We start from the raw sequence: 16207 nt of genomic DNA on the forward strand, positions 1-16207 counted from the left end.
ACAAATGATGAGAAAGTGAAACAGCCTTATTGCTGATATGGAGAAAATTTTAGTGGTCTGGATGGAAGATCCAACCAGCCACATCATTCCCTTAAGCCTGAGCAAGGCTCTAACTCTTTTCAATTCTGTGAAGGCTGAGAAAGGTAAGGAAGCTGCAGGAGAAAGTTTGATTCTAGCAGAGGATGCTTCATGACATTTAAGGAAAGAAGCTGTCTCTATAACATAAGTGCAAGGTGAAGCAGTAAGTGCTGATCAAGAAGCTGCAGCAAGTTATCCAGAAGATCAAGCTAAGATCATTGATGAAGGTGGTGACACAAAACAACAGATTTTAATTGCAGGTGAAACAATCTTACATTGAAAGATGTCATCTAGGACTTTCATAGCAGGAAAGGAGAAGTCAATGCCTGGCTTCAAAGCTTCAAAAGAAAGACTAACTCTCTTATTAGAAGCTAATGAAGCTGGTGACTTTAAGTTGAAGCCAATGTTTATTTACCATTCTGAAAATCTGAGGTTTTCTGATCCTCCCACAGAAAATGAAAGCATCAATATCAATTGCCTCTTATTCCCAAGCTTCTTAAAAGGTCCATAATACATACTAATAATTAGCTATCTATTTCTTCCACCTTCTTCTAATTCTGCTGTCTCCTGCTACAGGTATTCCAATAAGTACTTGATTGGAATGTCTCTAAAGTTGATCATGAGTATCCGTTTTCAAACTTTTAGAGCAGCAACAGAGCACATAGAATTTCATAATATCAGCTCCATATCCTACCAAATTTAGAAAGTACTTCAAATTCCACAATCCAATATAATTACAATAAGCGCTAAAATTCAAGGAACTATTTACATGATGTCCCTTTATCATAATACATTTTGGAAGTATATAATGCTCTTAGCATAGTGTCTGTCCCATACAAGATATTCTACAAACAAAAGCTTAAAAGACATGTGATTTCTAATATTGGTTTACCTGTCTCTCTCTCTCCTCCTTTCCTCGAATAAAACTGTAATCTCTCTGTAGACAAACTAGTTTTTCTCTTTGTATCTTGAGTATCTCCCATGGAACTAATAGGAAAAGCTCAATAAATGCTTTTTGGGTAAATGAATGAATGAATGAAGAGATAGTATGTTGCATTGTTAAGAATTTGAATTTCATCATGAAAAGCATTTCATCAGTTAATAGGATATAGAATTATAAATGAATATTCAATTTTCAGATTGGAAAATATATTTATCTCATGATTTCAGGTTTTGAAATGTCTCTGAACAAAATATAGTTTATAAATTGATGTCCAAAACTTCCAGATGACGATTGTTCATCCTACCCTTTTGGACTCAGCCAGTGGGACCCAGAGCTTGAGGTGAGAGTGAGCAGGTCACAAAACAAAAGAACACTACAGCATGAGACATATGGAGGATGGGAAGGAAGGGCAGGTTTTAAATGTAAAGTGCAACAAAATACATGAAGAGGGAGAAGTGAAATAAAGGGTCAGCAATATTCACAAGGAAGATAATTCAGCAGGTAGAGCAAGGAAATATTCCCATATGCAAGGGAAGTCTGCGTGTCAAGAGTATGGTAAGAGACACCAAGTAAGCTCTTGATCAGGAACAGATCTGTAAAGGGCAAATGTTGGTTTAGTTAGATTGATACTAACATCTATTTCCCTCCTTCCCTCCCTTCTTTCTTTCCTTTCCCTCCTCCTTCCCTCCCTCATTCCCTTCCCCGTTCCCTTCCCTTCCTTTTTTCTAGAGACAAGTAAAAATTTACAGACTCTTCTTCTTCTCGGTAACTGGACTTCTCATTTTCATCCTGCTACCATCATTAACTTTTGTGCTTACAGTGGGCTGGACTTACAAGAAAGGATTATATTTTGCATTCACCTTAAGCATCATTGGGTTTGGTAACTATGTATTAGGTAAGTCAACTGATATTAATCATAGAATTGTATTATTGCTAGCCACAGAATCAACAGGTTTTGTTTGTTTGTTTGTTTGTTTGTGAGAGGGAATCTTGCTCCGTCGCCCAGACTGGAGTGCAGTAGTGCCACCTCAACTCACTGCAACCTCTGCCTCCCGGGTTCAAGCAATTCTCCTACCTCAGCTTCCCAAGTAGCTGGAATTACAGGTCCCACCAACACACTCAGCTAATTTTTGCATTTTTAATAGAGACCAGATTTCACCATCTTGGCCAGCCTGGTCTCAAACTCCTGATCTCGAGTGATCTGCCCACCTCTACCTCCCACAGTGCTGGGATTACGGGTGTGAGCCACCACGCCCAGCCAGAATCAACAGAATTTTAGATTAAAGTATAACTAGAAATTTAGAAGTTATCTATTAGAGTAGAATGAAGGCCAAAAACGATTTTTAAAACTCCAATCACATAATAAAAAATTCAAAATGAGAATTATAACTACAAATTTAGAACTATAATTATATATTCTCATTGAATATGCTATTCATTTTATAAGTGCTACTTCTTAATTTCCAGTTAGTTTTAAATAATCTATAATAGTCAGTGATTAGACTCCACAAGTAGGCTTTTTGTGGGTTTATACAAATGTGTTATAGCTTATGAGGGGGAAAAGGGGATGAGAGGCAAAATTCAACTTTCGGTGATTTAAATGTGATTGGATTTTTACCTTTAGGTATAAATCATTCTAAGAATTACTCACAAATTTACCCAATAATACTAATACTTTGGTGTACCTTTGGTCTTGCTTGAATTGCCAGTGTGCAGGAGATTTTCCCCTATGTTTTATTCTGGAGGTTTTATAGTTTCTGGTCTTACATCTGGTCTTGAATTGCCAATGTCCAGGAGATTTTCCCCTATGTTTTATTCTGGAGGCTTTATAGTTTCCGGTCTTACAGTTAAGTCTTTTATCCATTTTAAGTTGATTTTTGTGGATGAAGTATTTGTTTTTCTGCATGTGGAAATCCCATTTGCTCAGTACCATTTATTGAAGAGACTATCCTTTCCCAGTTGTGTCCTCTTGATGCCCTTTTCAAAAATTAGTTTACCATATATGGTTGGATTTATTTCTGAGATCTCTGTTCTACTGGTCTATGCGACAGCTTTTAGCTCAGTACTATACTGTTATGACTACTATAGCTTTGTATTATAGTTTTAAATCAGGAAATGTGATGTCTCGAAATTTATTTTTTCTTTTCAGAATTATTTTAGCTATTTGGAGTCTTTCATGTTTCCATGTTAATTTTAGGATTAGTTTTTTCTATTCCCGTGAAGAATGTGATCAGGATTTTAATAGGAATTGTGTTTAATCTGTATATTGCTTGGAATAGTATGGAAATTTTAACAGTATTAATTTTTCTTTCTTTTTTTTGGAGAAAGAGTCTCACTCTGTTGCCCAGGCTGTGATCTCGGCACACTGCAACCTCTGCCACTCAGGTTTAAGTGATTCTCCGGCCTCAGCCTCCCAAGTAGCTGGGATTACAGGCACCTGTCACCACACCTAGAAAAGATGTTAGACTTTTGTACTTTTAGTAGAGACGGGTTTTCACCATCATGGCCAGGCTGGTCTTGAAATCCTGACCTGGTGATCCACCCACCTCGGCCTCCCAAAGTGCTGGGATTACAGGCATGAGCCACTGTACCTGGCCCAGTATTAGTTTTTCTATTGTATGAACACAGGATATCTTTCCATTTATTTGAGTCTTCAATTTCTTTCATCAATTTTTTACAGTTTTCAGATTTTTCATCTCCTAAAGTATTTTTTGATGCAATTGCAAATGGCATTTGTTTTTTTAAATTTATTTTTCAGTTAGGTAATTATATTTAAAAATGCTACTGATTTTCTATATTGATTTTGTATCCTGCAACTTTACTGAATTCAATTATTAGTTTAAACAGTATTTGGTGGAATCTTTAAGATTGTTCAAGAATCATTAAGGTTACTTACATATAGAAACATTTCATCTGCAAATAGAAGTAATTTGACTTCTTCTCTCTCAGTTTAAATACATTTTATTTCTTTTTCTTTTCTGATTGTTCTTGCTAGTACTTCCAGAACTATGTTGAATAGAATTGGCAAGAGTGAGCATCCTTGCTTTGTACTGGATCTTATTGGAAATGCTTTCAGTTTTCCCCCACTGATTATTAATGTTAGCTGTGTGTTTTTCATAGATGACCTTTATTGCACTGAGGAGCTTTCCTTCTATACCTAAACTGTTGAGAGTTTTTATCAAGAAAAGATGTCGGACTCTATCAAATGCTTTTCTGCATCAATTAAGATGATCACGTGGTTTTTATCTCACATTCTGATAATGTGATGTATTACACTGATTGATTTCCATTTGTTAAAACAGGCTTGCATGCCAGGGATACATCCCACTTGGTCATGATGATGTACAGTCTTTTTGATGTATTGTTGGAAAAGGTTTGCTAATATTTTATTGAGCATTTTTGCATCAATATTCATTACAGAAATTAGCCTGTTGTTTTCTTTTCTTGAAATGTCTTTGGCTTTTGTATCAAGGCGATACTGGCCTTATAAGATGTGTTTGGAAGAGTTTTAGGAGTACTGGTATTAATTCTTTGGATGTTTGGTAGAATTTAGCTGTGAAGCTATCTGGTCCTGGGCTTTTATTTTTTGAAAGGTTTTTGACTACCTCTTCAATCTTTTGTTTGTTATATGTCTGTTCAGGATTTCTATTTCTTCCTGGCCAAATCTTGGTCATTATTTACAATCTACCAAATTTACAATCTTGGTAGGTTGTATTTTTCCAGGAATGTATCTGTTTCCTTTAGGTTGTCTTACTTGTTGGCATAAAATTTTTCATGAGAGTCTCTTATAATCCTTCGTATTTCTGAGGCATCTGTTGTAATTTTCTCACTTTCATTTTCGTGTTTGTACCTCTTCCAAATTCTGATTTTGTTGAGCTCCCATGTGTTGAGGTGGTTACTCAGGACAACAAGACAAACTGAAAGTAGTGATAAACTTTTTATGCACTTTCTGTGATGGAGTAAGCCAGAGACAGCATAGGTGCTGGCTCCTCAATGTTTCATTTCCCCCCATAGAACAGCACTGGGTGAGGTAAAGCAGTGTAGACAAGGGGATTGTCTCACTGCCAAGCAGCTGTGAACAAAAGGATCCTGTCATTATATGGATCCAGGAGGCTGTGGGGGAGACAGAGTGCATAAGGGCTAGGAGTGGAAAAGTACTAAGTCAGAGTGGAGAAACATGTCTTAGTCAAGGCCCCCTAGCGAGGAGGTCTTGGCAGAGTTGCTCAAAATGTGCCTCAGCTGAGGACCCCCATAAAGAGGTCTTCAAATGGAGGCGCCTAGGCTAGACATGCAGAGAGGTAAATGAGCATGGTTGGCCCAGGGGCGCCTGAGTCCTTTCCTGCAACACCGCCCCCGCCCCGAGACTGCAATGCACTGGCTGTGCACCAAGACTGGTGTGGAAGGGCAGCTTCCCCCTATGAGGCCTGCCAGGCAAAGCCTTGTAATTGCCTGTGGTCAGACTTGAATGAACATACACAGAACTGTGGCCTGGAGCTAGACTCCTCAGATTAGTCCCACCAGCTCAGCTGAAGTTAAGGGCTCAGTTGTTTTCTCATCATCCCTGAAGCCTCTTCATCTCTGGCAGGCCCTGTCCTCTGCCAGACACATCTGTGTTTGTCCCAGGGATGAGCTGCCACTGAGCTCTGCTGACCTATAAAGGGCTCATTCTTCTTGTGAATTCATTCATCATGGCTTCCTTGTGTTCACTGCTCAATAGCTCTACAGAAAACTAGGGTTTTTATTTTATCCCTTTTATCTGTGTTATTGGTGCAAGAGCCAAGAATTTTTGCATCCTGAAGAAGTAGTATTAAGTGCTTTACATGCACTGTGTTCTAGGGAGCGGTTGTCTGCCTTCCAGTTCCACTCTCCACCATTCTGCACTCTGCTCTGAACCCCACACACTGAACTCGGTGGCTGCATCAATAGACAGCCTTGCTTCTATTTTAGTTTGACCAATGGGAATTACTAGAAGTAGATTAGATGGAGAGGAGGAGGGATTTTAGATCATTTAATCCCTCAGCTTTACCTCTGCTGGGTCATCAAAGGACAGTTGCTTTCTTCTGTTGAAGCATTTGTCAGTGTCCTCTCCTACAACTATAACTTAAACTTTCTCTGGGTTCGGGTATCTATTCTCTTCTTTGCCTTTTTAGGCCTAAGGTGGTAATGACTTTTATTTTGCCAACATTGGGGTAGTTCATCATCTCTTATGACTATACTCTTTCCAGTTTGTAAACAGTCCCTTTATTAAATGACCCTCAATTACTCATTTGAATGTGTGATTTCCTATTGTGATTCTGATATATTTTTATTCACTGCCATCATACTTCATGTGCTAAGTATGATTATCATCCTCATTTTACTGATGTGGAAATTGAGGGTTAGTAAGTTGCCTAGTTAGTAACAGGACTATAGTTCAAGCTTACGTCTATTTAACATAAGCGAGGTCACCTGTAGCCAGTTCACTCTAACTGTAGTGTGCAGGGAACATTTGAGGGTTGTGTTTTGGAGACAGGAAGACAATTACAATTATCTAGGTGAAAAATAAGCACCCTAATATGCCAGTGACAGTGTGAATGGAGATCTTGTAATGATTCAAGTGCTTTTATGAAGAATAAAAAAGACTAGGTGGCCAACTTTTATGTATCTACTTAAGTTGGCCACCCATTCATTTTTATTCTTCATAAGACAACTCAAATCATTTTATATGTGTATATAATATTTATTACATTATATATAATATATATTACATATATGTAATATATATTAAATATAATATTTTATATATATAACTTTGTGGGAGAGGTTGGGTGGCTTGTGTGAAGGAATGCAAGAAGTCGAGGGTGACGTAAGGTTGTCAGCTTACTACCACCTTATTACACTTGGTTCTCATGTAAAATAGTAATAACAACAATGGCTGATGATACTGCCCCCAATGAGGAGACAAAATATGCTTCGAAATGAGCACCTTTAATTGCTTTACAGAATTGCCTGTAGTACAATAATGGAAGCAGGCAATCTTAGTCCTAACAGATCTTCCTTTCTCTCCCAAGCTGGTAGACAGATACTGGCTCTTGCCAGACTGCTATCATCAACAGATTGAGTTGACAAGTTTGTAATGAAGGAAAACTTGGAGGGACGAAGTGTAAGAAGTACCCTCATCATTTATGATCTCTGGGCATATGGCTAGAAACAGGAGGAGACAAAACATTGTGCCTACTGACATTTGCCAGTCCTACAGTGAATTTTGATTGAAAAATACATGAATGTTCTCTTTTTTGAGATGTCTGTTGTCACCACCTTAATATAAAAAAAATCATTTTTTCCCTTTCTACAGTAAGCATGCCCTCATTATTAGGAGTATTAAATCATCGAGAAACACTGAAGTCAGCTAAGTCCCTTTAGCCAAGTACAGGAACTACACTAGCCAAAATGCTCTGGGTGAAGTTCATTACTTAATCATCCACCTTCCAAAAGCAAAGTATCTTTTTCTAGTTTCTTAGATATTATCTGTAACCCATAACTTTTGAGTGGTTTGACTTATCAACAAAGGCCTGACGATAATTTAGTGGAACTACTTCCTAGAAGAGAAGGCTGAGTTTGAGAAGAGAGTCCTTAAAGCACAGATTAACATTTTCTTGGCTAAATGTTCCAAGCACATTTGTGGAAGGTACAGAGCTGTCCACTTGGGCATTTAAAAGGGCTACAGAGACCTGGGATCCTTCCATCTTTGGAGGCTCTTAGCTTACTAAAATTTTTTTGGGTGCTAAAATAGACTTATAATAGTTGAAGTATAGCATGAATACACGTAACAAATTAATACTTAGAAAAAAAAGTGCAATATAACTCTGTTATTTAGAAGATAATAACAACATTCATAAAAGTCATTGCTCCACATAATGGAGGTGGACAGTTAATGGAACATAAGCTTAAAACTATATGACATCTTTCAGTGTCATCAGTATACCCCATTTGAAGATCTACATTTGAGCCCTTTCACGAGTACGGGCCTTGTATAAATAGCCCTTCAGGTCTCCACTAGGATAGGGGTGGTCCCAACTCCTTTAGCCCAAGAAAGCACTTCAAAAATAGACGTTGGAGGCAATGGATATCCTAAATACCTGGCTTACACGTTCTAGGAGTGTAACAAAATTTCACACATACCCCATTAATATGTACAAAGATTAGGTATCAAAAAAGTAGACCTTAGACTTCGTTTTGGGAAATGATGGTTTCTGAGACACTCCTGTCTCCTTCCACTGAGCCTCCTTCTAGGTAACATTTTTGACGGTCTATTTTGAGTGTTTATGACTTAGGAAGTTATATACCTTGGCTCCTTGTAGGAATGATCCAGAATGCTTATTCTTCACAGGAATGTCCTTTGACAAAAATACAGTGCAACATAACTGCTATTTTATCTTTTTTATTTATTTTGAGACAGGGCCTCACTCTGTCACCCAGGATGGAGTGCCTGGTGCAGTCTTGGCTCACTGCAACCTCTGCCTCCTGGGCTCAAGTGATCCCCCTACCTCAGCCTCCCAAGTAACTGCGACCACAGGCATGCACCACCACGCCCAGCTAATTTTTGTGTTTTTTGGTAGAGATAGGGTTTCCCCATGTTGCCTAGGCTGGTCTTGAACTCCTGGGCTCAAGCAATTTGCCCACCTTGGCCTCCCAAAGTGCTGAGATTATAGGCATGAGCCACTGCGCCCGGCCAACAATTGCAACTTTAAAGATAACTATGCTTTTTAGCACAATCCTTGTTGAAGAATCTCTGTAACAGTGTAAACTGGTCCATCTCCAAGAGTGCCGGACCTGGGGATTTGGTCACATGAATATGGGTTCAAATTCTGCTGCACCAAGACTAGTTAAGTGACACGAAGAAATTACTAATCCCTCTGAGCCTTGATTTCAACTGCAGAATGGGGATAATAATAGTCCTTATCTCACAGGGTGGTCTGAAGATTGAATGGGTTGCCGCAATGAGAGCACTCCTGTGCTGCCTGGCATCTACCGGGCACTCAGATGTTCCTCATTATCGCTGTTATTCTTTTCCCAAATGCAGACTCAAATTTTCAGAAACAGAGCTATACGTAGAAGGTAAAAAGTTCAAACTTCTTTTTTAAACTACTTTTTGATGTTTTTAGACATTTCAGATTTTTACTTAAAGAAGTTTAGAGGCACTAATTACTCTGATGAGCTCTGAAATGGGTAATAGCCCTTATGTAGTGCCAAGGCTTGGCCTCCAGATGTCAGTATGAACTCAACTGATTGAGGTGGTTACTGTTTGAACCAGTTGGATGGTTAAAGCTCCTTTCTGCTTATCTATTAAATAACATTGCAGATGCACAATCATTCTTTGATTTTAAAAAGGTAATAAATATATACCTTTTGATCTATTACTTTGGAGGACATTAAACCATAAAGCTGGTATGGAAAATATGCAACAAGTATATGAATCTGAAAATACCACTTCAAGAAAGTTGGACACCATTACCACAAATAAAAACGTGGAAAGAGTGTTAAATTTAACAATTGCTCTTGGAATAAAAGTATTATTTACATAATTATGACATCTACCCTATGAGTCCTCAAAAATTATTCAACAGAAATCAGAGGCCACATCTGATATTCCTTACATTCTACAGCTGTGCAGTAAATATTTCGAGCCATTTCCATTAGAAAGTGGGATTAAAAATAGGTCCATGTCTATGAAGACCATGTGAAAGTAAATTGCTCCAGAAAGTGTCCCAGATTTATTATGGGTGTTGCTACAGAAACCTCAAGAAGAAGTTTGCTCTTAGAGGACATCCTTTTTTATTCTATGTGTTCAATAAACACGTATTGAGCATCTACTACATTCCAGGTAGATTTTAAGTGTTGAGAATACAGCAGTAAACAAAGCAGACAAAATCCCTGCCCACATGGTTTATGGTTTAGGGAAAAGAGACAGAGAGTACACACAATAGATAAATGAATAAACAAAATAGTATAGAAGATAAGGGCTACAGATCAAAAATGGGAAAGAAGGCAAACATTTGAAATACAGTGGTTAATGCAGGACAAATTGAACAAGTGACGTTTAAGGAAACACTTGAAGCAAGTGAGGGAGCAAACCAGAGGTATATTTGGGAGAAGAGCACTCCAGGTAGAGGGACCAGCAAAGGCAAAGTCAAGGGACAGCAAAAATGCTAGTGTGACTGGAGCAGACTAGACGGGACTCCTTCCAGGATTTCTGGTAGAGTCATGGCATGATTTGACTTTACTGAAACCCATCTGGTTGCTCTGGTAAGAACAGGTGGCAAGTGTGGAACAGGGCCAAACAGGAAAACCAGCCAGGAGGCAACTGCAATACTCTAAGGTAAAGACTGGGGGTTTAGAAGAAGATTTCAGGTGGAACATCTAAAGATGGTTGTTCAAGTGAAGATATCTGGATGCCTCTGCAGCCTGGAAAGGTCTGTTAGTTTAAGGATGAACCTGTTTTAAAGTCCATTCTAAAACAAACAAAAAAATCCCACCCATAATCCTTTTATACTAATGAATTACATCTTGAAAGCCTATTATAGAAGAGAAAAAAAGTCTTATTTTATAATAGTGCAAAAAGAAGAGTCAGAAAAAAAGTCAGCATGACAAATATATAAAACTCAAATACATAATGAGTACATGACAAATACATAAAACTAATATTTATGGGAGACAAGATGCAAAGTTTCTTCTGATCTTGACAAAAATATTGAAACCAGATTTCTATCTTACAAAAAAGAAAATTTCTCTCTTAAAGAAAATTCCCTTTTCTCTGGAATCCTAATCATTTTTTTCTTATACCAAACTTATCTCAGAAATACCAATTCAGTTTTTAAAAAGTCAATAGACTGTTTTAGAGTAGTTTTAGGTTTACAGAAAAAGGAATTTAAAAGACAGCATTCCCACATACTCCTTCTCCCCCTGCCCCACTCTCAACTAATGCAGCCCTCACCCACACTAATGCAAGATTTTAATAACTCATTGATACATTATGATCAATTGGAGTCCATAGTTTACATGAAGTTTCACTCTTTGTGTTGTACAGTTCTATGGGTTTTGACAAGGGCCTAACATTATGTATCTAACATTGCAATATCATACAGAATAGTTTCACTGCTCTAAAATTCTCCTGTGCTCCACCCAGTCATCTTCTTCCTTGCCCAGAACCTCTGGCAACCACTGATTTTTTTCTCTCTCTATAGTTTTGCCTTTTCCAGAATGTCATATAGTTGGAATCATATAGTATGTAGCCTTTTAAAATTGGCTTCTTTTATTTAGCAATGTACATTTAAGGCTCTTCTCTGTCTTTCTGTGGCTTGATGGCTTATTTTTAAAATTGATTTAGTTGGAAGCGTCTGTGTGTCCCTCCCTTTGTACTTGTATAAAGAAATATTTCATGGCCGGGCGCGGTGGCTCAAGCCTGTAATCCCAGCACTTTGGGAGGCCGAGACGGGCGGATCACGAGGTCAGGAGATCGAGACCATCCTGGTTAACACGGTGAAACCCCGTCTCTACTAAAAAATACAAAAAAAAAAAATTAGCCGGGCGCAGTGGTGGGCGCCTGTAGTCCCAGCTACTCGGGAGGCTGAGGCAGGAGAATGGCGTGAACCCGGGAGGCGGAGCTTGCAGTGAGCTGAGATCCGGCCACTGCACTCCAGCCTGGGCGACAGAGCGAGACTCTGTCTCAAAAAAAAAAAAAAAAAAAAAAAAAAAGAAATATTTCATCTATCCTGTATTACCATCTTTGTATGCAGAACTCTAAAACTTCATTATGTACCCTTCCCACATGCCAGCAGGCATTGTTGATTATGGTGACAAACAATATTTTCATTAAAATAAGATCCATTTGTTCTGGTAAGTGTTCCAATAAGGAGACTACAAAATATCATGTAAAGACCCATTGTCACTGGCACCTGATCCAAGTCATCGCTGACTTGGGTCCATTTTATGACCCACTCTTGACATTTCCTATTTGCTGTACTTCAGGAAAAAGAATCCAGTTTTTCTCTCTACCCCACCTCCACTGTGTGTCAAAGAAGGTGCACAGATACCAGCCTGGGCAACAGAGTGAGACTCCATCTCAAAAGAAAAAAAAAAAAGAAATACGTAACATCTATGGAAGGCGAAATTATGACACTAGCTGGCAACAAACACTGCAAAGTCAGCATGTTTTCCTGCCAATGTGGTGTATGTCCTTAACTCAAAACCTAACACTGTTCTTTCTCTCACAGACTGAAGACTGAGATCTGTGGAATGGTGGTGACATTTCTCAAAATGACATGGAAGGATCCACTCACAATTTTTTTTTTTTTTTTTTTACATGACATGCCCATATTCCTGCCTGTGATGGGATACAGATTTTATTATCCGAGGAGGAATGCTCCCTTCTAGAGGACAAGAATGGTTCCACTAAACTGGAAGTAGAGACAGTCATCTGATGCTTTTGAGGTCCACATTTCACTGAGGTAAAAGGCAAAAAAGGAAGCCATGCTGTTGTTTTATGTGATTGCTCATGACTGTCAGAGAAATGTAGTTAGTGCTAGATAATGGGAATATAAAGTAGTATAGAGGAAATCTGGTGTGCCCAGTAATGAACATGGAGCATAATTTCTGGTTGGTCTCTTGCCTTATATATGTCTTCCAGCATGCCCACTTCCTTCAGCCTCTTCATTCCTTCTTGTACCTCCCCCTACCATCTGGTGGGCCAACTCGGGAATTCCCATTTCATTCAGTGCTTCCCATTACTTTTCCATGCTTCCAAGAACCACGCCAGCAGCACATTTTCCCTTCCCCTAGAGTCCTTTTTCAGGGTGTTAAATCCCGTCCATAAGCAAGTGCAACCAAGCCAGTGATTTCTTGCAAGACCAGTTTTATATTTTGTGCACCTTGATCAAGTAGCCTCAAAATCCAATCCCAGTTACAGGCCAATGAATTCTTGTAAGTCCTCATTACATAGTATCTTTTTTCCTTAATCCCACCCAGCATGTTTCTTGACAGTTTGTGTAGGGATTTAGCTCTAGTTATTGGTCTGGCAACCAGGAGAGGAGGTGAGGATGTAACACGGTAACACAACAGAAGCACATGCTCTTATTAGGGAAACATGGGCCACCTTTCCAAGGTTAGAGGGTCCAGAGGTAGAAGATGCAGAGTCAACATCCTTAGGAGTATCCATCCAGATTTCTCCAATCTCATGTTTCAGGAAGCCCACTAGGGCCCTGGATTTTCATAATGCATCTGCCTTGAGTATTCAAAGGTCACTAGAGCACTGTGACTCTAAGAACTAGGTTTTCAGTCTCTTGCTCAGCTATGCCCTTCCGCTGAAGGAAACAAGGGTCTTTTTATAAGATACATAGAGGCTCTCTGGCTCTCATATTTATCCATTACTGTAGACACACACATCTATATCTACCTGTTCTTCCATCCATATCTATAACTATATCCATGTTTGCATCTATGTATATATTTAGAGAATTCATACTTTGAATTTTTTTAAAACATCACATTGAATAAGATGAAAGGCTAAGTTTCCTAATTTCTCCCAAAAAAGATGCTACTATGATATAGGGACCATAGTTACTGAAACAACAATCCCTCAGGCCATACTTTTTGAGTTAATATGAGAGAGCTAAAAAAAATGCATACAATTTTAAGAAAATTAGATTGAGGTCAGGTGCGGTGGCTCATGCCTGTAATCTCAGTACTTTGGGAGGCCGAGGCGGGCAGATCATGAGGTCAGGAGATCAAGACCATCCTGGCTAACATGGTGAAACCCCATCTCTACTAAACATACAAAAAAATTAGCCAGGCATGGTGGCAGGTACCTGTAGTCCCAGCTACTTGGGAGGCTGAGGCAGGAGAATGGCGTGAACCTGGGAGGCAGAGCTTGCAGTGAGCCGAGATCATGCCACTGCACTCGAGCCTGGGCAACAGAGTGAGACTCCGTCTCAAAAAAAAAAAAAAAAAAAGGAAAATTAGATTGATAATCAGAAATAATGTGTATAAAAAATATATCCAAATGAAAATAACTCCACAGATTTGTACATGTGTATTTCTACCTTTACTGAAGTACATGGTGGGGGAAAAATGGAAACACAGCTTTCAGAAAAAGCTGCTATTGAATAAAAATGCCAGTCTGCATCCAAATATGGGGTGAGGCTGATGTGGGGAGGATTAATAAGTAAAGTTGAGACTTGCATTATATTTTAAAATTATTTTTAAGTGACAAAATTAACAAATTTAATGTGGAACTATAACCCATATAAGAGGTTTACTGAGAAACATCTGATCATTTTTCTGTTCCTCCTTTCTCTTCTGAAACATTTGAAAAGGCTTTGTGGAAACATTCTGCAGTCCTGATGAATGAAAACTATTACAAGTATTGTATTCCAAGCTCTGGCTTCTTTTTTCTTCTACACCCTCTGTTTCAGATGTGTTCTTACTTAGTTTGTTTCCATTTTTTGCAAGAAGCTGGTTATTATATTAAATAGAAGAGCAATCCAGGAAAGACCATGGAGAATCCAAATTGATATTAAGAGTGAGTAAATGATGTGCTGATTCTCTTTCATAAGAAGAAATTACAGACAGGAAATAAAATGTAAATAATCATATGGTGAATTTTTCCCATAACACCTTCTTTTTATTAATACCTAAAAACATGCCTCTTTGGTTGCAGTGAGCCAAGATCGTGCCACTGCACTCCAGCCTGGGTGACAGAGCAAGACTCCGTCTCAAAAAAAAAAAAAAAAACCAACAACAACAACAACCAAAAAAAAAAAAAAAAAACAAAACCAAAACACATGCCTCCTTTTAGAATCTGATCTTAAAACCAGAAAGTAAAATTAAAGATTTCTAAAATTATCACTGCTTTCAAGGAAAAAATGTACTTTAAATTACAAACATTCGGATTATCTTCGATTTTTATAGCACATTTTGAGGGTGAAAAATTCACTTCCCCTTTGAAAATTGTTCTTTTGAATAAGGATAAGATTTTGAAATGGTCATTGATTTATCATCTCTACCTATAGGAAAGCTTTAAAATGAGGAAAGGAAAATATAAATATGTAAAACATCTTTTAAAATAATATTCATTTTTAAAATAACAATGCAATCCACTCTACTGTGCCATTTATCTGCATTTCTGAGTTTAAAATTGTATAATTTATTGCTTTTGTTATAAAAAAATCTTAGGCAAACTCTTAGAAGGGGGAAAAAAAAATCACTCATAATTCAATCATCCTAACATGGCAGCTACTATAACTTTTACATTCCCTTCAGATCTTGTCATTTATTTTTCATGATTGAAATCTACATGTATGAGATGTAACAGAAAGAACATGGACTTTGAAGTCAAAGAGAAGTGACAAGAAACAAATTACATAATAAATAAATCTTGATTTATCATATAATACAATTTGTACTGTGCTAATTATGGCATAAAATAAAAAATTTAAATTATCAGACATTAAAGTTTTCAACATTATCTGCAAATTTACCTGGAACAAAAGACTACAGACAGAGAAATACAGTAGAACATATAAGTCCTTCAGAAAATGCAGGGGTGAAACTCATAGGGAAATTAAGACATTTAAAAACAGCTGTGTATAATGGGGGGAATTAAGAAAAAAGCACGTGCACAGGCTCAGGGAAGATACATGCCCAAAAAAGACCAGAGAAGACAAGAGAATAAAAAATAATTATAAATCTCTGTTAATAGGTATACAATATATGAAACTGTAATTTGTAACATCAATAACAAAAGTGGAGTAGAGCTGTAAAAGAGTACAGCTGTTGTTTACAACCATTAAGTTGGTATCAGTTTAAAACAGATTGTTATCACTTTAGGATATTGTATATAATAATCCATGATTAAATCTCAAATAAAATATCTACAGAAGGTACTCAAAAGGAAATGAGAAGGGAGTCAAAATGTCTTCAATTTTCTGCTAATTAGAGCATAAAATAAAAGAAATATTTTAAATTATACATTAGATTATTAAATATTATCTACAGACTCACTTGGGGCAAGAGACTACAGGCAGAGATTTCTTAATAAAGTATAATGCGTTTATTGTATAATTTGTCTCTGGTCACTACAAAGAGATCAACTAAACACGAAGGAAATCAATAAGGACGGAAACGAGGTGTAAAAATGTAAAATACACAGAA

At 37.7% G+C, this 16207-nt stretch overlaps 1 long non-coding RNA gene across 7 annotated transcripts in view; it reads left to right on the top strand.

Moving 5' to 3' along the window:
• The window catches only part of LOC105473630 (uncharacterized), a 104026-nt gene that overhangs the window by 7408 nt on the left and 80411 nt on the right, over window positions 1-16207 (top strand). For 2 of the 7 annotated variants that reach the window (XR_982360.3, XR_982359.3), the window contains exons 3-5: window positions 1249-1361; window positions 1751-1916; window positions 12400-12507. This is a non-coding gene — a long non-coding RNA (uncharacterized lncRNA). Of the gene's footprint in view, window positions 1-1248; window positions 1362-1750; window positions 1917-12399; window positions 13763-14370; window positions 14770-16207 lie in introns of those variants that run through there. The other 5 variants (XR_003016240.2, XR_003016241.2, XR_982361.3 and 2 more) reach the window with 4 other exon arrangements.

Source organism: Macaca nemestrina, chromosome 7, assembly GCF_043159975.1.
Source record: "Macaca nemestrina isolate mMacNem1 chromosome 7, mMacNem.hap1, whole genome shotgun sequence".
In the NCBI taxonomy this organism is placed as follows: domain Eukaryota; kingdom Metazoa; phylum Chordata; class Mammalia; order Primates; family Cercopithecidae; genus Macaca; species Macaca nemestrina.